This window comes from Halichoerus grypus, chromosome 12 (assembly GCF_964656455.1).
Source record: "Halichoerus grypus chromosome 12, mHalGry1.hap1.1, whole genome shotgun sequence".
In the NCBI taxonomy this organism is placed as follows: Eukaryota; Metazoa; Chordata; class Mammalia; order Carnivora; family Phocidae; genus Halichoerus; species Halichoerus grypus.
In genome coordinates this window covers 39,418,197-39,433,269 of record NC_135723.1, presented here as the reverse complement: position 1 = coordinate 39,433,269, position 15,073 = coordinate 39,418,197, and the positions used below count along the sequence as shown (strand labels likewise).

At 42.4% G+C, this 15,073-nt stretch overlaps 1 protein-coding gene and 1 long non-coding RNA gene across 6 annotated transcripts in view; one reads left to right on the top strand and one right to left on the bottom strand.

The window, feature by feature from the left end:
* Positions 1-9,892, bottom strand: part of DYNC1I1 (dynein cytoplasmic 1 intermediate chain 1) — a 308,167-nt gene extending 298,275 nt beyond the window's left edge. Inside the window, exon 1 of one of the 5 annotated variants that reach the window (XM_078059283.1) lies at positions 9,646-9,892. The gene's annotated coding sequence lies outside the window, so the exon portion shown is untranslated. Of the gene's footprint in view, positions 1-5,132; positions 5,231-9,645 lie in introns of those variants that run through there. The other 4 variants (XM_078059279.1, XM_078059284.1, XM_078059282.1 and 1 more) reach the window with 4 other exon arrangements.
* Positions 9,893-9,981: 89 nt separating this feature from the next.
* LOC118550532 (uncharacterized) overlaps positions 9,982-15,073 on the top strand; it is a 101,903-nt gene continuing 96,811 nt past the window's right edge. The window contains exon 1 of the long non-coding RNA XR_013442990.1: positions 9,982-10,425. This is a non-coding gene — a long non-coding RNA (uncharacterized LOC118550532). The remainder of the gene's footprint in view (positions 10,426-15,073) is intronic.

The following is a 15,073-nucleotide window of genomic DNA, read 5'->3' as shown; positions in this document are numbered from 1 at the left end:
GCTCATTTTCATGTACCCACAAAGCATTCAGTCTCGCTCATGGTTAGCCTTCTGTAGGTACTAAACACATGTTCTTCACTAGGACTAAAAACCTACTGAAGTAACCTAGCTTTCACCCCTACCTACACATCTTTCTTTTATTCATTATCAGTAAAATCTAGATTTGTAAGCTCAGTAAATCCAGGACCCTCTTATTACTCACAATGCTAAATAAGATCACGCCAATGAATTTCATATTCTATATGGGCATTCTTTCAGGTGCTACTAACATTGAATATTGAAACCACTACATGTGGGGGCGCCTGGGTGGCTCAGTCGTTAAGCGTCTGCCTTCGGCTCAGGTCATGATCCCAGGGTCCTGGGATCAAGCCCCACATCGGGCTCCCTGCTCCGCGGGAAGCCTGCTTCTCCCTCTCCCACTCCCCCTGCTTGTGTTCCCTCTCTCGCTGTGTCTCTCTCTGTCAAATAAATAAATAAAATCTTTAAAAAAAAAGAAAAAAGAAAAAAAATAAACCACTACATGTGTGGTTGTATGTCAGGGAGCTTCCTAGGAGGCCTTTTAGAAACTGTGCTTAGCAGCAGGAACAGGCAGAACCCAGGGAAGTCCCTCCTTTTCATAGTCATTTAGGTTAATCACAAAAATTCCTATTCCCCAACTCTAAGAGTACGCCTAACAACTCCTTTGTAGTCAGGCAGGGCCATGTGATTTGCTTTAGTCGATGAGATGTATGAGATTGGGGCACATCACTCAGCACGGGTCTCTGAATGGACGCAGTGAACAGAGCCCCTTGTTGGCCCACACTGGACACATAACATGAGCAAGAAAAACCTTGTTGGGTTACTCTGCTGATGCATGGGAGTTGTTATTGTATCATGATGTAGCCTAACCTGATCAATACACTCCCATGGCCCAAATCCACTCCAACGATCCAGTATTTTTGTTACTTTTCACTTTCCTTGATTTAGTGTTGGTAACTGAAGGTACACCACCTCCCTTTACCATCCCCACCTGCGCTTTGCTATGGCATGCCCAGTGAGAGGGTGTGACCAAGATTCTCCCCCTGACCAAAGGCTAGGCAGGCTCCCCTGAGTTCTTTTTCAACTTGGCCCTATCTATCGGCATATTCTCAAGAGCCCCATTTTAGCAGAAGTCCTGCTAAGTCAGTTTAGCCAGAATCCCCCACCCTCAGTATCTGATCACTGATATCTAATCGATATTTGATGAGGTTCCTCATCCTCCACCATCTCCCAGGTGGTATCTGATCACCCTGGCCTGCCTTCAGCAAGAATCCTGTTAGGTCGGCTTAGCCTGATTGTCCCCCACTTACCTTGGACATGTCCTCTTAGTAATTTTCCATCCACTGCCCCGGCATTGCTCCTTGGCTAGAAATCCCACTTTTCCTTGTTGTATTCAGAGTTGCTCCCAATCTCTCTCCCCTACTGCAAACTCCCAGTGCAGGGGTCCGGGCATCTATCATTATAGTCCCGCTGAATAAAGCCTGTCTTACCATTCCTTTAACAAGTGTATGGATAGCTTTTTCTTTAACAGGTATAAGGACTAAGAAAGCACTAGGTGTCATTATGAACCCCACGGTCGCCAGAACATGTGCCCTGGTTAAAGCAACTTTTCATTCTGAATCTTCCCCCCGGAGAGTTTAGAAAATACTCTTTTCATGTGCTGCCCAGATGTACCTTCCCTGGGTTTGGGAAGGCAGAAATAGTATTGGCATTATTAAGGGGTGATGTTTCCGATACCCTGGCACATCCCCCAAAGCAAAGTTCTGCCCATTTTACTGAGGTAAATGGCTCTGCCTGGCCAGAAGGTACTCGGGGAAAGGGCACATCTGAAGAGAGTATCCTCCTCCTCCCCTAAGACTGTTTTGTAACCTGACTTTTTCATCTACTTGAAACTAAAACTTACAATTTGTTGTTGGCCTTCAAATTTTAGCAATTCATACTTTTTTTTTTTTTTTAAAGATTTTATTTATTTATTTGACAGAGAGAGAGATAGCGAGAGCAGGAACACAAGCAGGGGGAATGGGAGAGGGAGAAGCAGGCTTCCTGCTGAGCAGGGAGCCCGATGCGGGACTCGATCCCAGGACCCTGGGATCATGACCTGAGCCGAAGGCAGACGCTTAACACTGAGCCACCCAGGCGCCCATACTTTTTTATTTCTAAAACAAGGAGCTCTCAAGGGAAAGGAGTATGATCCCCCCCCTTAAAAGCTATAGCAAAAGATACGGGGTTTCATCCTTGTTTGATATGCCAATTACTTTTCAGCAGCATTTGAAAAATATTAAAAAGCTTAAAAGAGGAAGCAAGAAAATCTGTATTCAAAACCCCAAACCTGGCCTGTTACAATGTCCCTGGGTGGTCCATATTTGCATTGGGAGCTTTAGTTTGGCATTTTAACTTATGTAAATAGATTCTCACTTTCCCCTGTGCCTGAAAGCATTCAAAGAGGGAAGATCCCCTTTCCAAATCAGCGGTAACCTATACCCTCTGAAAGTGAACAGTCACACTTTTCAAGGAAACAGGCAGAGAAGTTTTTTGTTATTCTTTCTTCCACAAAATACACACCAATTCCCACAAACCCTTGCTATTCTGATACTACCAGGGCAGATGGTGAAACAGGAGACATGCCGTCATTTTAAAAGAGGACACTGTCAAAACACACATTCCCCCACAGAGCCTGCTACCTTTCCAGCCACCCAAACCCACCAACTACTGAAATTCCACAAGCCGATTCTGAGACACAATCGTATGGTCATCCCCCAAGCCTGGGCTCACCGTAACACTCAACAGCTAGATAAACTTATAAAAGTTTCCATACGTGCATTACAGAATCTAAAATACTTTTAACAGGAGAAGACTTCATTCCATTTCAATTCCTAAAATCTTCAGCTTGTTACACAAAGAAATGGGTACTATTTCAGGTCAGAGTAGACCATCTAGCCTGTATTCTAAAAGGGAAACTGTATGCAAAGGATATAAAATATTGTGTTATCATTTACTCATTAGAGCTATTTAAAATGTACACATTACTCTTGGCTTCACTCTAGACATGAGTATAAAATAGAAATCTGACAAATGAATCAAAATCTCCTTTCCTCCCACCAGAAAGAAACTAAAGAAACCAAACTCCCACCAAAGAAATCAGACCAAAGATCAAAAGAATTAGCCCAGCGGGCTCATAAATGAAACACCAGACTCAAACCATCCTCCCTATCATTTCTAGAATGAAAAGTGGTCCTTCTCAAGACTCCCCTTCTCACAGCAGAAATGTTCCATGTGATCCTAATTCAGGAAGGCAAGGATTCCAGAATTCTAGGCATTACTGAGCGTACCTTCAAATTGGGCCCAGACGTGCCATGGAAACTACATTTCAGGAAGTGAATGTTTTTATTAAACACATTAAAATGATCCAAAGGGAAAGAATTAAGTCTTATAATAAAAAGAAAATTAAGTGGGATTTATTCTGGCTAGTATTTCAGGTCAACAAAGCTTGTTGAGCATCAACCATGTGCGACACTCTCCGCTGAAAGATACAAGGATGTCTCAGAGAGCCTGGAGTCTAGAAGGGGGAAAAAGGCATGCACGTAAGTAGTATAACTCAAGATAAAAAAATTTTTTAAAGAGCATACCTTTGGGGCGCCTGGGTGGCTCAGTTGGTTAAGCAACTGCCTTCAGCTCAGGTCATGATCCTGGAGTCCCGGGATCGAGTCCCGCATCGGGCTCCCTGCTCAGCAGGGAGTCTGCTTCTCCCTCTGACCCTGCACCCTCTCATGTGCTATCTCATTCTCTCTCTCAAATAAATAAATAAAATCTTTAAAAAAAAAAATAAAGAGCATACCTTTGGTCCAAGGAAGGCAAGATCACACACATCCCTGAGGAGAGAAGGCTAGAGAATGATATAATTGTTGTTGGATAATAAAATCATCTTCCACACCCTGAGTGGGCACCATGTATTTAAACCTTGTTCTCTCATTATCTGCAATCTTTACAATAACTTTGCAAGCCAGGCATCATTATCCCCCATTTTACAGATGAAGAAACTGAGGCTCCCATATCTTCAGTGAGATACCTGGCTTCTTCTTTCCTTTGTCTTACACTGCCTCTTAGATGTTGTACTCTTTTATGTTGTAAAAGACCAAAGAAATGGGCTTAAATTACAGCAGGAAAGATTTCAGTAGAAAAATAGCCTATCTATTGACATTCTGGGCAGGATAACTCTTCGTCATGGAAGCTGTCCTGTGCATTGCAGGCTGTTCAGCGACAGCCCTGACCACCACCTGCTAGACGCCTGTAGCCACACTTTCTCCCCACTTGTGACAACCAAAAATGTCTCTGGACATTGCCAAATGTCCCTAGGGCGGGCAATCACCCCTGAGAACCACTGATCTAAAAACACACTAGAGGGGCGCCTGAGTGGCGCAGCTGGTTGAGGGTCTGACTCTTGGTTTCGGCTCAAGTTATGGATCTTTGGGTCATGAGATCGAGCCATGCCTTGGGGCTCCACGCTCAGCGTGATTGAGATTCTCTCTCCCTCTCCCTTGAGGTTCTCTCCCCCTCTCCCTCTGCCCCTCCCGCTCATGCTCTCTTGCTCCCTAGAATAAATAAATCTTAAAAAACAAAATAAAAAAAAGTAAAAACACACTAGAGTAAGTCAATCTCTTCTGTAAATCACTAAATAGAGGAAAGACAGCTATCCACACAGTCACCTGCCTGGGCAGGAAATGGGACCATCAGCTCTGAAGGGCATTCCAGTCCTGCCCACTTTGAGTCTGAGCCACACAGACAGAAGGCTGTGGACCCAGCTCCGGGCCATTGCCCGCAATGATCCATAACCCACAACACCTGTGCTAGATACGTGCATGCTCTGATAACCGGCATGGCGTGCCCCTGGTGCCCATCAAGTCTTTCTAAAGACCATGCAGGCATGAGAAGAACTAATGACATTTTAATTTCCAGATCTGAAGCTTCTGATTTCTTTCCAAAAACTGACCCTGCCAGAGAATGTGCCTGTGGTTTAGAATCATTCAGGGCCTCCTTTCCTACCTCCGTTTTTGCAAAAGCCTTTCCTCCCCATTACCAGACCAAAAAAAAAAAAAAAAAAAAGCCCAAAATCTTACTGTGACAGTTGATTCCCCAAATCTGCCTGCAACGCTTGACCACAAGGTTTAAAAATACCCTTGTGTTGAGGAGCTTCTTCAGGTACTTCTGATATAGAGGTTGGTATAGTACTTAGACTTTAATTGGATTCAAAGAATGACATCATCGTTTTATTTTTAAACATCCAAGTTTACAATATTCTGGAAATCACATTCACTGTGATTCTTTAAATTTACGATGAAAACTGTCAGATGCCAACTTAAAACGTGTGTAAGAGAGCAGCAGAATTAAAAAATTCTTTAGAGGTTATAGGAGAAAAAAACCTTGAAGCATAATAAAGCACACTGGTATCTGTTCCCAGGCAGATCTCTTTATCAAGTGCAATCATTCTCCACGGTGCCAGAGACTCATTACTTTCATTATAAAGAATGCCCTTGACTCGAACATAAATTTCTGCTTTGTGTGTTTGCCACATTGATGGCATTAGCTTGTCTGTGCCCCAAAGTGAAAACAATGGGTCGTTCTCTTAAGAGTACAGCAAAAATATGGCTGAGCATAGAAATGTTAAGGATTAAGTAATATTTTGGAAGCAAGAGCAGCGGCTTGTGAGGATCTCAGGATTGCTATGAATCGAAAATTAAAGGACACATAGGCTGTCTGGGAAGCAGAGGTCCTCCCAAGATTTAGTACCGAGTTAGTGTTCCGGATCATGGCACAGTCACTATATCAGGGAAGCCCCAGAACATTGAGCAGCTTCGAATTCGCTCTGAAATAAATTAATCTTTGAAATGAATAAAGCCTTGGCTAATACCTACTCCTGCAAAGTCAACTTTCTGGGCTTAGTTGTGAACTGCTATGCATTTAGTGTTCAGCAAGATACCTAGTGACACTTAAGAATCAAATGTAGGGGGCTTGAGCACACCTCAAGGGAAAGCAGGGCTTGCTTATCCTCCACCACACTGAGAGATGTCTAATTTTCTTGTTCCCCTTTGATAATACAGTTAGGCTTTTCGTATCAGCATGTGAGCATGTTCTTGAGGGACTCTCTGTCCTGCCACAGTGAAAAGCTACACTAAAACAGTACTTTTTGGCATCCCACATAGAAAAACAATGAGATAGGATGGGAACAGAATAAACAAACTTTGGAATCTGGCCAACCTGCACTTGAAATCCAGCGTTCCCACTAAACTGGCTTCAGGTGGCCTTGACCAATGGCTTCATGTTTCCAAGCACCAGATTCCTTGTTTGTCAAATGAAGATAAAAATGTCAGCCTTACAGGAATGTTAGAATGATTTCATGAACCTGAAAATAAATACGGTAAGGACCCAACAAATGGCAAGCAGTGCTAAGGCTGCCTGCCATGCTTGGAGATCTTAGTTGGTTGCAGCGTGCATTAGCCTAATTACACCTGTATCGGGGCACCCCTAGCATGCTTCGGTAGTGAAATGCTAACAGTGCTGATAGCTATGAACATTTTTTCTTGGCTGGTGCTCACAGGATAGTTTTGCCTTGTTTTCAACACATTTCAGCAGAGTGACCTCGGTTCCTACCCCTTTTCCTAAACATGCATGTGAACCAGTGGTTCTTAATCTCTTTTTAGTTACAAATAGCCTTTTTCCCCTCAAGAAAGCTGCATTTAGGTACATATGCATTAAATTTCGCAACAAGATTATCAGGTTCAATGACCACCTGAACACCATCATGCTCCTGCCCTCCACAATGCCTACAATTCCTATTTAAGAAGCCTCCTCTGAACAAAGAATCAGGAGATGCCTTTGTGAACACGTGGGCACCTAAGGGTTTGCACCTGGACAGTGGTGTCTATGTTACAATGCAAGCTTCACTCTCACACTGGTCCCAGGCTTCCCGTAGAGAGGAAGCAAAGAAAATCAGTCCAGGATATCCATGAAAAGTTCCTAGCCAAGAATATTTTTTACACGGACCTGGGCGAAGGCTTAGAAATTAAAATTTTAAATGAGATAACGTAAGAGATTAATAATCCCTCTATGAAAATTAACCAATATAATTGTTCTGTAGCATGGAAGAATAGATTCAGACTGCCCAGGGTTCAAATCCTGGCTCCATAATTTAGTAGCTGAGCAATTTTCAAAAAGTTACTTAATATCTTTGTGTCTTAGTTTCCTCATCTGTCAAGGATTAAAAATATATAATTCGTAAGATTTTTGTTAGGATTAAATAACTTAATACATGGAGAAGTAATTTAAAATCCAGTGCCTGTTCAGGTGCTCAACACGTTTTAGTAAACGTGTTGGTAATGTAATAAATTCAGTAAATGTATTGAGCACTGGTAAATTGCTCAATGTATTATCAACCTTTGTTTTACGTGGTAGAGCAAAGTATAGACAGAACAAAATGATGAAGGAATATACTTAAGTTTGCAAAGGACCTTTTCATTTGAGGCTAGGTTAAGTGACAGAAACAGGGTGATGGGGAAGAATGAGTAGCCAATTAGATAACTTTGAACAAAACCTTTGCACAGTCTGTGTTGAGAGACATGGTATATATTTTACAAGACTGGACAGAGCAGCACCCAGGATGGATCCCTAAGAATTACTTGACTCAGTGCTGGAGTCAAGGGAAAGGCTTATTTATTAAACATAGAGTTGGGAAGAAGTGTTTGGGGAAGTAGAAGGGCTGGGAAGAAAGTTAATAGAGCCCCCTTTTAGACATAAAGCATGATGGCACAAATGCTGTGTGACTTCCTCCCATCATCTCAGAAGTTTTGTCAGAAACTAGGGACCAGGGACCATCACTGCAAGAACTGCCCCACTTTCCTGTGGGTTGAGTTTATTTTCTCTGTCCATATCAGAAATGGTGATTACACCTAATGATGTTAGACCTCAAACACCAAAGAGCTTCAGGACATGCTTCAGTAGAAGAGGAAAAGCTGGGTGTGTGGAGGAGCTGAGCCACGCCTCTGCTCTTGGGCACTGTGCAGCAGACGCTGCAGCATCCTCGAGGTCCAAGGCAAGGGAAGCAGGTGCATCAGTGCCTGGGGCCCAAGACAAGGAAGAAAGAGAGAGACATAAGAGATTCTGGGACAAAAACTGGGCCCAGACCTGGACAGGCTGGAAAGAGCCTGCACTGGACACCCAAACATATTATCCTAACTTCCTAAAGATGGTGCTACAAGATTTTTCGGAAAAATGGCTCTTGGAGCACTGAATCCTCAGAACTTAAGAAATATTGGCAGGTTCATTAAGAAATGAAGAGAACATCTGATGACTGCGTGATAGCAGTGTCTGAGTGTATTTTATTGAGAAACATGGTCAAAAGAGCAGAGTTTGGGTCCTTGTTTCTCACACCCAAACTTTTGGAGAAAACTTGGCATTTTAAACAGTCAGAGGAAGTATTACTCACATTCCCACTAGCACCCTCAGGATACAACTTGCACCGAATTCTCCATTTCGAATGCATTAACACTGGTTGTCTTCCACTGTAATTTTCACAGTGAAAATATGTGCATAGACCCTCACCGGTATCTGTGCTAATATTAGCCATATGATATCTTCTGCAGTTACCCATGTCTTACTGTCAGCTATGCTTTCTGCTAATTTGGAATATTGGGAAGCAATTTTTCACAACCCTGAACTGCAATAAGTCTACAGAGCACACTTGAAAGGCATTCCAGGCAAGAAAATGGCTGGCTACTTGTTCTTGCCCCTTACCTAGACGTGGTAGAGGACAGAATCCAGGATATATTCCATCTTCTGCATTTTTTTGGGTCTCCGATCTCCTAAGTAATTTCCTGTCCTGATCCTGGATTTCTGTTTGACCTTATTAACCGAGATACAAGTCATGAGACTCCCGCACTCAGTTCCCATCAGTGCTGCCAGGATCACTGCCCTTATCATGACGCCGCACAGATTCATAAGGCCAGAGCGATTCCGGAGTGGGAGTGGGGGAAGGAGAGCCACGCGGCTGGGAAGGTGTTTAGGAAAACACATCCCCCAACCACACTTTTTTGCAGCAGTGAGAGAAACTGGCATCTTCTTGCGTGAGTGTTTAATTAATGCCCTGCTGGAAGTACATTCGCTCCCTCCGACTTGGCGGGTAGCAACAGCATCTAAGAGCTTTGCAGACCTCTGAAAATGTAATCAAACAGCATCCTTTCTTTTCCCTCCGCAGCTCCCCCTCCCCCAGGGGCCGTCAGCTGGTGGCCCAGAGGGGTGCGGATCTCTCCTCCGCTAGCCTTCTGCTGCGGGGCGCACTGGGACGCCCCTCCCAGCCCACAAGGTGGGCGACAAGGTGATGACACCACGACCCCTCCTCCTCCGCTCTCGCCTCTCGGCTCTACCCGGGGAGCTGCAGCAGGGGGCTGCCTCTGGGGGGGCTCTGGCCGCCTCAGGGCGCAGCGGAGCACGCAGAAGCCTGGGGAAGGGGCCGAGGCTAGGGTCCGGCTGCGGCTGCGGCGGACCGAACTACTGCCCGGCTGCCGGCGCGACGACCCTGGGGCGGGGAGGGGCGCGGAGGTGGCGGCCGGGCGAGTGCGACACCCCGGTCTTGTTTACCTGGACGCGCTCGGCGGCGGCGGAACTGGGCTCCTGGAGCAAGCGCGGCGGCTGCTCCCGGCGGGGGGCTGCGGGGTCGAGGCTCGAGCGGCTCCCGAGGGCGGCGGGCCCGGCGCGCGCAGGATGTGCTGTCTCACGCTGCGCCGGCCGCTTGGCTCGCGCTCCTCGGGGACCCAGCACTTCCTCTCTCTCCGCGAGCCTGACACTGACAGCTCCCTTCGAGCGCCCAGGCTGCGGGGCTTGCCCCGCCCCCGGCCCACGCCCTCCACGCTCCACGCCCTCCACGCCCTCCACGCTCCACGCCCTCCACGCCCCACGCCCCGCGCCCCTCCCGCGGGAGGGCCCTCCGCTCGCCCTTTCGTGCGGGTCTCGAAAGCAGAGCACCTGGGGAGGTCAATCCGTCTATCTCGGCGTAATCGGCAGGACTCACCTAAGTTGCTGCAAACAGAAGAGCTTCAGTATTTTGGGAGCTGCTGCTGACATAGCGACATTGAACAACTTTCACTCCCAGACAACTACTTTAAGGTCATTTAAGTAGAAGTAGAGAAAGCTCAGATCCATCTGCTACACACAAAGACATAGTCTGATTTATCCCTATGTTTTTTCCCAGAAGAAAAAGATATAGCTTGCCTCCACAACATTGCTTCTTAGAATCCTAGCTTTTAAAAATCTGGGTAACCATTCTTGAACTCCCCGGAAGCTTACTGTAACAGCTAAGTTTTTAGACCCAGAAATGGAGTTTGGGATTCTAATCAATGCCGGTTTGGTACCATTTTGTAGGTAAGTTTTTCATTGTGCTTCTTGAATATCTGTGGGATCGTTGTCCACATTAGCATGGAAGTTACTGGAGGACAAGGACTGTGTCTTATTCACTGCTGTATTCCCAATACCTGTAACAGTGTTTGATGTGTAATATATGCTCAGTAAATATTTATGAATTTATTTAATCGACAACTACTACAGTAATTTCAAAATAAATATAGATGTGATTGTAAATATTATGTCATACCCATGTATAAAATGGCCATCCTTTTTCCAATTTTGCCTACCTAGCAAATTACTGTGACCGTAAATATGGCTAAAAGAGAGACAAGTGGAATGTCTTTAGATAGAAGGAATTCAAGATACTTCAGAGAAAAAAATTATGAAACAAATACTTGCCCCTGTCATGTATTGGATACTTAATAGATGTCAAACTCTACAGACAATTTTCTTTTAAATTTTTCATTAGCACTGTGTAGTAGATAAAATGTCATCCCCACAGTTAAAGAAATGGGTCTCAAAGAAGTTAACTAGCTTGCCCAGCTACTGAGTGATGTAGCTGAGATTGGAATCCCTGTCCACTTGACTTCCTGCTTGTATATTGCCAACTGCTATTACTATCTTCCCAATTTGGGAGTTGTTGTGTGCCCACTACCTGCAAAGCATTGTGCTAGGAGCTTCAGATGGTACAAACATGAGAATATAATCCCTTTTCACAAAGAGTTAAAATCCAATTGAAGGTAGAAGGAGGGGCAAACATATAATTAAAGGCAAACAATAAGAAAATGGCCAAAGCAATACAATATGTTAAGAGAACTCTGATAAGAGCTCATCTGGTTAGGATGGGGGAGATGGTAGGAGAAAATTAGAATTATGAATATGGATGATATTTGAAATGGATAGATAGGGCTTTTAAACACTAGAAATGAAGAGGGGGAACATTTTCAGGCATGGACAAAGCTCCGGAGAAGAGAAAGAACATGTTCTCAGCAAATGTCAAGTGGTCCAAATTTTTTGGAATATGGCAGACTCATAGGGGAGCAGACTGGGACTTAAGGGAGGCTGAAGAGGCGATTCAAACATTACAAATGTTTGAGCAGGAAATGACACTAGGGAGGGGTCATCTAGGAGTTTCGATGGATAGGGGATTGGAACAAGCAAAGACTAATTCAAAGTTCATTACAAGAATCTAGGCCAGGATTAAGAAGGACCGAAGTTGTCAAGTTGTATTCATCATGAATGGCTTATAATATATCCCCAGCACAAATTTTTAACAGGTAGTTATAATTATTTTCATTATCATGTGTCCAGACGTAGTATAGATATTGGGTATAGGACTGTAAATAAATAAGAAATGAATGATCTCTATATTCCAGAAACTCAGAATCTAATGAAAAGACACAATTGGTTTTAATACTAAGATTAAGAGAAGTAGAATAATCGAAGACATCTGCCATGAGAGATCAAGAAGGGGAAAATGCATTACAGTTGGGGAATTCTTATGATCTGCAAGGGCTTGTTGAAGAGGTCTGGGTGGATGTGTATAGTTAGATACAAATTTTGACAATGTGCATTTGAGAATGGGGTTAGGTAGCAGGCATAGACGTTATTTTTATTGATAGATCTTATTTTTTTAGGGCATTCTAGGTTTGTTAAAAACTTGTGCCGAAAGTACAGGGTTTCCCTAAACCCCCCCACAAATTATAAACTGCTCATTGCGAACATACCTGGTTCATCTCTTAATCTATTTAATGCTCCAAAATTTGAAAGAACGGCTCCAGGAAAGAGTTAAATGGCCACTACAAAACATGCTGGGCAAATTTCTAACTTGCTAGTCTTTAAGAGATTGCTTTAGAGCCCTCCAGAGAGACAGTGAGGTGGCCCAATTCCCCTACTCTGGAATCAGAGTCTCTTGAGTGAACTTAAGTCTACCGCTTACTGGTTTTGTATATTTGCACACGTTACTAGACTCCTCTGAGACTTGACTCTCCTAGAAGTCAAAAAGGGGGTAATAATGACACTTGTCACCTGTGATATTTCAATGAGTTAATCCATGTGAAGCACTTGGCACAGCCCCCGCATATAATTGGAAACATTCAATAAATGTTAGCTCTAGTTTGCTATTATTAATTGTCTGCATGAAAAGTCCTAGAGCTTTAAACTCTCTAAATTCGGTGTCCAATCTGTGATATTACCAGACTTCAGGGACCAATCAGACCTTGGGGTCCCTAGCAGCCTTCAGGAAAGAGATTCTTCTGCCTTCGTGAACCTGTCGTTCATCAGTGCTAGATCCAGGTGTGGCCCTACCGCCGGCTCCCTTGTCTAATTTACTTTGCTAGAGCCCCACTTCACCCTGGTTCAGGAACATTCTTACACAGCAGCTCTCATCTGCCTGAGAATCTGCTCTGGAAGTTATTCTTCAGTCTATTATATCTTGGTTGAAAGAAATAAAACTGAAAATTAACCTCAGTGGTGCAAGGGCTCTAAAACCCCAGAAAAGAAATGTGAATCATCTGAATCAGCTTTTAAAATTGTAAGGTAACTGAAGGGGGGAAAAAAGGCTTGAAAATATTCTCCACTTAAGACAACATATGCTCTACATCGTGCTCTGAATAAAAACCTGTAAGGAAACTAATTTAAAACCACTGCCAAATGTTATATATGGTTTTGTATGGGATCTATATCAGATGAGATATGTTTTATGTATTTTTCTATTATATGACCAAAGTTGGTCAATTTGTGCCAAATATAAACAATAAAAGATGTCCAGAAACAGATGCATTATTAGTATATAAAGATTTATTAGAAATCGAAGAGTGACTTATGAGGAAATCAATGATCCCAATGTCTAAAGCAACTCCTGCTTTTTGTCTTCTGGACACTTCATTACAGGATGTTGTCTATGTTTTTATATAGTAGGTGTGAAGAATCTACAATAAATAAATACACACATAAAATTTGCTTTTGGTTTTGGAAAAATGAATTCAGAGATATCTGTTGTATAGTTTTAGATTTTTGTAAATGCTTTTTGAATAACTTCCAAATGCAACTTCGCTTATACTGTAATTACCTATATTTGTCATGTAATTGTTATAATCATCATATTTCCAACCCCTTCACTTTTGCCTCCTTGAGTCTGCCCCCTCCCCTTCTTATATCGCCTTCCATCAGCTTTTCTTTCAAAGATGATGCTAAGCCAAAATGCCTATGTTTTAACAATCCATAATAAAATGCAACCATGAAAATATCTATACAACAAAAATAAAAACCTTTACATCTTAAAAATTCATTTTAAGTGCTTAAATTTATGGGTACAAATCCAGTGATTATAAAACATAAATTATTTATGTTGCTTTAAATTCACTTTCTATCAGTGCCTTAAGTCTTTATTTTTACCAGCTGTGAAATCAGTGTATATTTCTTTGTGTTCTGCCTCCTTACTTGTTTATTTCAAATGTATATTTCTAGGAATCAAATAAACCTACCTTGCCAAAAGAAAGTAACCACACTCTGGGTAAATTATTTCTCTAGATTATTTCCTAGAAACAGTATTTTATAGTTCTTTGTAAGCACTCCTCGGAAAGATTGTTCCTAAATCCGAATAGCTCTATCTGCCATAGCTCTCCCAACACTTTAAAAAAATTATCTGTGTTTATTTGTAAGTAAGTAAACATATATTTATTGGTACTGTTTGTGTGCCTTTAACCAGCAAGTCTGAGCCTTTTTCTTTATTATTAATTATTTGTTATTTCTCATGTGCTCTTAATATTGTTTGACTATTTGAAAAGTGAAATCTAAATAATTTGTGTATTTTAGAAAACAAATTTTATATATTACATGTTTCTCACTTCTTTTTTCTCTTATGCTTACTTTATTATAGAGTAATACTTTTAAGAAGAATTTTAAAACAATCTGTATAAAATAACAATTTTCTAGTACTGAAGGAATGTATAAATTAGAGATATTACATTCAGGTCAAGAACATAAGCTCTGGACGTTAGGCACGCCTGGGTTAACTAGTTCCTATGATTCACTAGCTGTGTGATTCTGCACAAACTGCTTAAACTGCTCTAGCCTCAATATATCTTCATCTGTAAAATGGGCATACTAGTGCCCATCTCATAAGACTGTAATAAGGATTAAATGAGATAATACTTGTAAAGAACTTGGCATGGTGATTGGCACCAAGTAAATACTAAATGAATGGTAAACATTGTTATCATGTGGATAGGCACAGCAAAAAGACTGAAAGGTACACAAAATGTTGCTGCTGGCTATTTTGAGTCATTCGACTATGGATTTTTTTTTTTCTTTTGAGTTCATACTTATTTTCTAACTGCTCTGTGATGAATATACATTATGTATGCCAACCAGCGTGGTAGATATGAGAGATATCCCAGGAACAGCATTAGGTCTCTTAAAAACAAACAATATATTATAAGCTTCTTCCTTTTGAAACTCCCTAACCAGACAGTGTTATCACTTGGCAATGGTTACGCTATACATTGTAGACATTAACAAGAAGAAGCCGTAGATGGATGAAGTGCTGCACCTCCTTGCTACCAGGGGAGTCGGATAAGGTTGGAGTTGGGATAAATGAAGATGATTGTGCCCTCTCACTTCTTGGATAAATAGCCAGTATCATGCTCTTTGCTCCCTGCACACC